The sequence below is a fragment of the Simochromis diagramma genome, unplaced genomic scaffold (genome assembly GCF_900408965.1).
Source record: "Simochromis diagramma unplaced genomic scaffold, fSimDia1.1 OVJJ01000463.1, whole genome shotgun sequence".
Lineage (NCBI taxonomy): Eukaryota > Metazoa > Chordata > Actinopteri > Cichliformes > Cichlidae > Simochromis > Simochromis diagramma.
Genome location: NW_024386941.1, coordinates 6,378,362 through 6,385,159, shown reverse-complemented (window position 1 = coordinate 6,385,159; position 6,798 = coordinate 6,378,362). Strand labels below are relative to the sequence as shown.

At 40.9% G+C, this 6,798-nt stretch overlaps 1 pseudogene; it reads right to left on the bottom strand.

Annotated features, from left to right (window-relative positions):
* Positions 1–2,305: 2,305 nt before the first annotated feature.
* LOC120737013 lies at positions 2,306–6,402 on the bottom strand (annotated as a pseudogene).
* Between the last annotated feature and the right edge of the window lie 396 nt (positions 6,403–6,798).

The window sequence follows — 6,798 nt, the reverse complement described above, 5'->3', positions numbered from 1 at the left end:
ATGCAAAAGCATTGACATATATTTTTCCTACAATAGCCCGACGGGCAGGGAAGAGATAGATTTTGGTAGCCCGACTGAAAAAATCGCTAGCTCCGGGACGTCGGGCTAGCGATATTGCAAGCCCTGTATCTGATTGAGGAATCACTCATCTTTGGAAAAGAGAGTTTATTACAGAGAAATGTCTCTTTCCAAAATAAAAGCTATACTATCCGCTTCTTCTGGGCTATATTCTCAGCAGCATAAGGAGAGTCATGTGCTAACAGCTGTCTAAATGACTCGGCTAAAGTTAGTAGCATGCTTGTTGTTTTTGTCTTTGCACTAGGATGATGTCGGCGTAAATGTGCAGTCATATTCGTTGTGTTCCCACTAGTGCTTTCAGGTTAATCTCGTTGAAATGACCTTAACGCCACAACACGGCAAATCTCCGTTAACGAGCTACCGCCGATCGCTCCGTGCATGGGGCTGGGCTAGACGGCAAACACTTTAACGAGCTAACTGCGCTAACACACTAGTTCACACCAATGTAATTGAGCATTGCATGGCACATCCAACATACTGTTTTACTTTAGTCCATGACTCGCTTACCTTCAGGGTCATACGTCACATGAAAACCAAAATAATTCCAAACGCCAGATCTGAATGAGGGTGGGGGAGGTGCCCTGCGCTCTTCCTTCTGACTATGCTGTCTGTGTTGAGCGCTCAGTGGATCTGCGCTCGACAGTGCAGCCTAGGCGGAGTAGTCGAACACAGATTCACTGAGCGCTCAACACAGACAGCATCGTCAGAAGGAAAATTGATAAAATAAATTAGAAATGTTGTATTGTTCGATACATATGCGTACCGAACCGAAAGCACTGTATCGAACGGTTCAATATCGATACGAATATCGTTGCACCCCTAGTTACACAGACGCACACGCCTGCCTATACATACAAACGTGGACACAGACAGCAGCACAGTGCAGCAAAAACACATAATAATAATTGAGTGGCCACTTTCATGAGTAAATCCTATAAGGCCTACATGATTTACTCATGAAAGTGGCCACTTTCTCATTACTTTCATATATTGTTTTAGTAAGTATCCAAAACATACAAGTTTCATTTATATAATTTTTCAAGGGATCTTATATCTGTTTTCAGGGATATAAGATCTGGGGGCGGGGGGTCTGCTTTAGCTGGTACAATGACCTCTAACCTCTAAAGGTTGGTAGAAACAAGAAAGAAACTGTGTGTTTTTAAGAGCACAACAGGCATCCATCTCAGTTACTATAAAAAACATTCACGTGAACCAGTTGAATGTAAAAGAAGCACAGAAAATTTCATTGGCATTAAACTTTGTCCAGAAGATGGAAATTATGCTGCCTTTCTAGACTATGGAGAAAAGCGTTAGGTGCAAAAAATGAAATCTTTTTTGGCAGCCACTCTTCACGTGTACTATAGGTGGCTGCTTCCTGTCATTCTGCATTTGGAATATATGTACACTGTGCTAACTGTGTTGAACTTTGCAGAACATGCAAATCCTCCCTGAGCAGCACCTTTGTGCTGTGCTTTGCTCAAAGCAGCAGGAAATTGTTTTTGTGTGGTGGAAGCAGTAGAAAACAATGGACTTCAATGGACAGTTATTTAAGACAAAAAAAAGAAGAAGAAAGAAATGGGAAAAGAGTAGAACGAAATGCAAGCACTGTTGATCTCATAGTTATATTTATACTGGTTCAATTATATTTTTTCGACAGTGGTTCCTATAACAGCTTTCTTATCGCATTCTATTAAATGCAGAAATAGGGGAAAGCAATTGTGATTTTTTTTTTTTACTGTGGTAAATACCGTTCCTAAAAATACAGTTTAAGAAATTATTATTATTAGTAGTAGTAGTAGTAGTAGTAGTATAGTTATCACTAATAATAGTAACAATTTATTTTATTGTTAAATATCAGAACAGTTATAAAATACATTTAGAATTCATATTTTTGTTGCAGTGATTCTTATCAGTGAATTACAATCAGTACCAAAGATGTTTTTAAAAATATTAATTATTCCATCATCCGTTCATGATAGCAATACAATTAAAGTTGTATTTGTTGCTATATATTGTGCATCTATGTTGATTGAATTCTGAGGAAGTTAACCATGTCATATCAGAGAAAAAAACAATTTTGGTCAAATTGAGCACATACCCTAAAATAAGTGAATAAATTACAAAAATAAAAAAAAAGTAATAAGCACTCATAACAATATAGCATCATAGAGCATGGAAAGCAAGTTGCACAATTACTAATAAATTGAAATTCATCATTATTTACATGAAATTTTTCTTGCATATTGAAGCAGTTTCCCTGTATAGATTTAGAATTTAGCATTTATATTTCTGATGTAACTCAAATTATGTTTATTTTGAACAGGATGAAGTAGGCATAAGACTTTTCAGTACAAGAAAAATGTTTTCATCCCTGAGGCCATAGATCAGAGGACTCAGGCACCTTGGAGCAATATTAAACATGATGTAGTTAAAATATCGGACATTTCGAAATAAACTAAAATCTATCTGAAGTAGTGCAATTTCTATGAATGGGCACCACAGCTGAATGAGACAGAGCAGCAACTGGAAAGCATGAAGGATCACTGTTTTGAGTCCTTTATGTGTCAATTTCTTTTTATCTCCTGATGCAGCTTTGGCCACTTTCATTATTTGAACATATGAGTATGCAATAGTGATGCCCATAATCAAGAAATAAAATTGATACACAGCTGATCGAACATGATCCTGCCATCTGTAAATAGTAAATGTCTCTCCACTACATATCATGGATTGCTTGTAGAACTTAAGTGAGGCAGAAGCAAAGAACATGGACAGAATAATTATACAAGGACCAGAGCTGAGAACATGAATGATCAGGATACAGTACATAGTGCTGCGTGTGGAGCAGAGCTGTCCATGACGCAGGGGCATACAAATGGCCACATAGCGCTCCAGAGTCATTGCTGTCAGGGTAACTGGTGTGACAATGAAGTAAAGAAGTACAACAACAGAGATAGTTATACACAACCACACTTGTATTGTAAATTCAAATTGGCTCAATACAAGCAAAACATCTGACACCAATAACAAAACACTGTCTGACAGCAGTGTTACAAAAAATAAGATGTAACGTGCAGATGTGTGAAAACATTCCTTTTTAACAAAGATCACAATGAGCAACAAGTTGATGCAAAGAAAAATTATTACCAGGATCTGTACAATAATGACCCGGTCATAGACTGGTCGCTGCAAAAAAACATCATTCACTGAGTTGTTACCTGCCATAGAGAACAAAAATATGTACTTCTAAGAGTTCATTAAAGTCAATAAATATAAGATTTTCTTTTTAATAAAAATCAAAAATCAAATCCAGTGAAGAAACCTTCCATTCTGTTCCAGAGCCAAATGTCTTCTGCTGCGTTCCCTGCAATTTTCTGAGAAATGACTGTGCATCATGAAATTGAAGCTTACAGTAACTAAGAATAACAATTACACATGAAATTTCCTTCTACTGTGTTGTCATCTTCCCTTAACACCCATTCTCCTCAGTATAGATGCTTTTAAATATGTAATTGATGGTATACTCGGGAGACTTTGCAGTAAAGTCAACATAACAGATCTGAAAGAACTGAAAGGTTTTTGTTTGGCGACAAGGTAATCAATTCTGTCAATCAATAAGACAACACCCCTCTATTTTAGGTTTATGTCTTAAAAACTCCTAAACTGATGTGACTTTGACATGTACTATTTCTGTTTGTGAGGTATTCAGTTAAATGAAAACTGTCCTTTTGTTTTTTCCTCAGCATTTTCTCTTTTAATGTATTTACTATAAAGAAGGAAGTTTAAATCTCAAGAAAATTTCTTGTATTTCATTTTTTTCCCTTTTATTATTTTAAAATGTATAGACAGAAGTTAGTAACACATGACATGAAAAACATCAGACATTTATATCGTAAAACTGACCACATATAGATTGGCCAGTTGGTAGGTTTAAATATAAGTGGCTACCTCAGCTCATCAGTAATCCACCCAGCAGAGACTTCATGGTCCCACTGCACACACTGTTTGTATGTGACTGTCTGTACTCAAGTACGCTACTCCAACACATGCATTTGTGACTAACATGGGTTTAAAAAAAAAAGTCATTTAAGACACCTTTGGCATAAAGACGGGTAGGTAGATCAGGGTCATTGACCCAGTATTTCAAGTTTCTGTTGTGGACACTTGCAAGACTTGTACTTTCATCCAAAATAAATGGTAAATGGCCTGTCTTTGTATAGCGCTTTACTAGTCCCTAAGGACCCCAAAGCGTTTTACACATCCAGTCATCCACCCATTCACACACTGGTGATGGCAAGCTACATTGTAGTCACAGCCACCCTGGGGCGCACTGACAGAGGCGAGGCTGCCGGACACTGGCGCCACCGGGTCTTCTGTTCTGGTTCTGCTCATTGTGAATGTTGCTGCATTGATCTCTTAACTGAAGATAAAAACATTGAGAGTTAATTCTGTAACTGAAAACGGAAGTGATAAATAGTTATATGGTAAAATAATAAATGAAATTATTATTTTAGATGTGGGTATTGTGCATTATTTATTCAACTGTTATCGGACCCGGAGTTAGCAACATCCCCCAAGAACCCGAAGAGGAGAGTCCTGGCCTGTAGCCCTGCCAGTGTAGCAGAAATGATGACGGATGATGATGGCAGCAGCAGCTGTTCTTCTCTGGGCGAGTAGCTTAATGTTGTTCGTGTGTAATTTACGTTGAGTAGGCTAACCACGTTATTAAATTAATGCATGTAAGGTGAACAAGCAAACACTGTCATAGTTACTGTCCTCCTGTTTGATGGCAGATACTCCCTTCACCCTGGCCAAAAAAAGCTAAAATGACCAAAGAAAAAGTGGGAAACAGCTAAACATGAGAGGTTTTTGGACAAAGTTTGTGTTTTCCCATTGTTTAAGCACTGCTTCCAGCCAAGAGTGATACCATATATACAGTGTTGGGAAGGTTACTTTTAAAATGTATTCCATTACAGATTACAGAATACATGTCCCAAAATGTATTCTGTAACGTATTCCGTTATGTTACTCAATGACAGTAACGTATTCTGAATACTTTGGATTACTTAATATATTATCATGTTTTTTACAACTACGTGAATGTACTATTGCTGTCACGGCTGCACAGCAGTCGTGTGGTGAATTGAGAAAAGGATCCAAAATGCAGGCACTGGCTGGGGTGCGAGTGAATGTTTATTTACAGAGGTGATAAGGTGACAAAAACAGGAGGAGCAGAGCGGGGAGTAAACAAACCTAAACTGGGGAAAACTAAAGAACTCAACTTAAACCAAACACGCACAGGAGGAGGGACAAAATGCACAAAGAAAGATGGCGGAGGGACGCAGACTGAACACCGGGTTACACAAAATTATGCTGACGGACATGGAGTTAAACAGACGACGCAACGGAGAGCACAGGAAAACACACTGTGCAGTTCTTAGCTGGCATCTTGGCCTCCAGGGGTCCAGAGTCGGCTGAAGGCAGAAACTCAGCCTCTGGGGAGGCCCTGGGACGAGTACCAGTCTCTAAATTAGCCAGTTTCTCAGAAACTAGAGTGGTTTTAATGTGTTTGTCTCTCCACTTAAAATGGGCGCCAGGAACGGGATTCAAAATGGGTGGTGCAGACACAGCCTCCAGTATGGAGGGGGCAGGTGACCGGGCTAATGGAATAGATACAGACTGGGCTAATGAGCTGGCTAAAGGCTGATGTACTGGTTGAAGTGAAACTGGAGTTGGTGGTGGAGTGGATGAAACACAGTCAGTTACTGTTATGGATGTTTTAAAAATGCCAACTTGTGAGAGGTCAGTTACCACGAAGGTGGGTAAGCTCCATGTACTGTCTTTACTCCCCCCACGAATAGCCCCAGAAAACACAGTCTCAGAAGCACCAGCGTCCTTTGAACTCACCACAGCTGGTCGCACAGAAGTCCCTGAATCTGGCTGTGGGGTGAAGCGCCGGCGGCGCGATCGTTGCTTCCCCACCGCTGACGGCTCCGATGGGCAGGGCAAAACCTCCGGCGGGTCGGGCCGTGAAACCTCCGGTGGGTGAAGCTGAGACGGCTGCTTCGGGATGGTCGTAGTCCACTGTTGCTGGGCAGAATCCGCCACTTCCCGATCTTGCACCGCCTCCCGGGCTTTATGCAGCTCAGAGATTAAATCTGTAAATCCCCTGACCTGGTGGAGATAGGGATTTCCATCCAGAATAGCCTCAATGGCATTTATCCCCACAACCTTTGCTCGTGCGTTGGAGGTGTGGGTTACCCAGTCCACCAGGCGTAGGGCGCGTGTGAGGTTGCTCTCCCCGGGCGAGTCCGCTGGATCCATCTTGTGGTCGCGTCGTACTGTCACGGCTGCGCAGCAGTCGTGTGGAGAATTGAGAAAAGGATCCAAAATGTAAGCACTGGCTGGGGTGTGAGTGAATGTTTATTTACAGAGGTGATAAGGTGACAAAACAGGAGGAGCAGAGCGGGGAGTAAACAAACCTAAACTGGGGAAAACTAAAGAACTTAAACCAAACACGCACAGGAGGAGGGACAAAATGCACAAAGAAAGATGGCGGAGGGACGCAGACTGAACACCGGGTTACACAGAATTATGCAGATGGACATTGAGTTAAACAGACGACACAACAGAGAGCACAGGAAAACACAGGGCTTAAATACACGGGGAGTAATCAGGGAATGGGCCACAGGAGGGAGACACAGCTGGGAGAAATTAGGC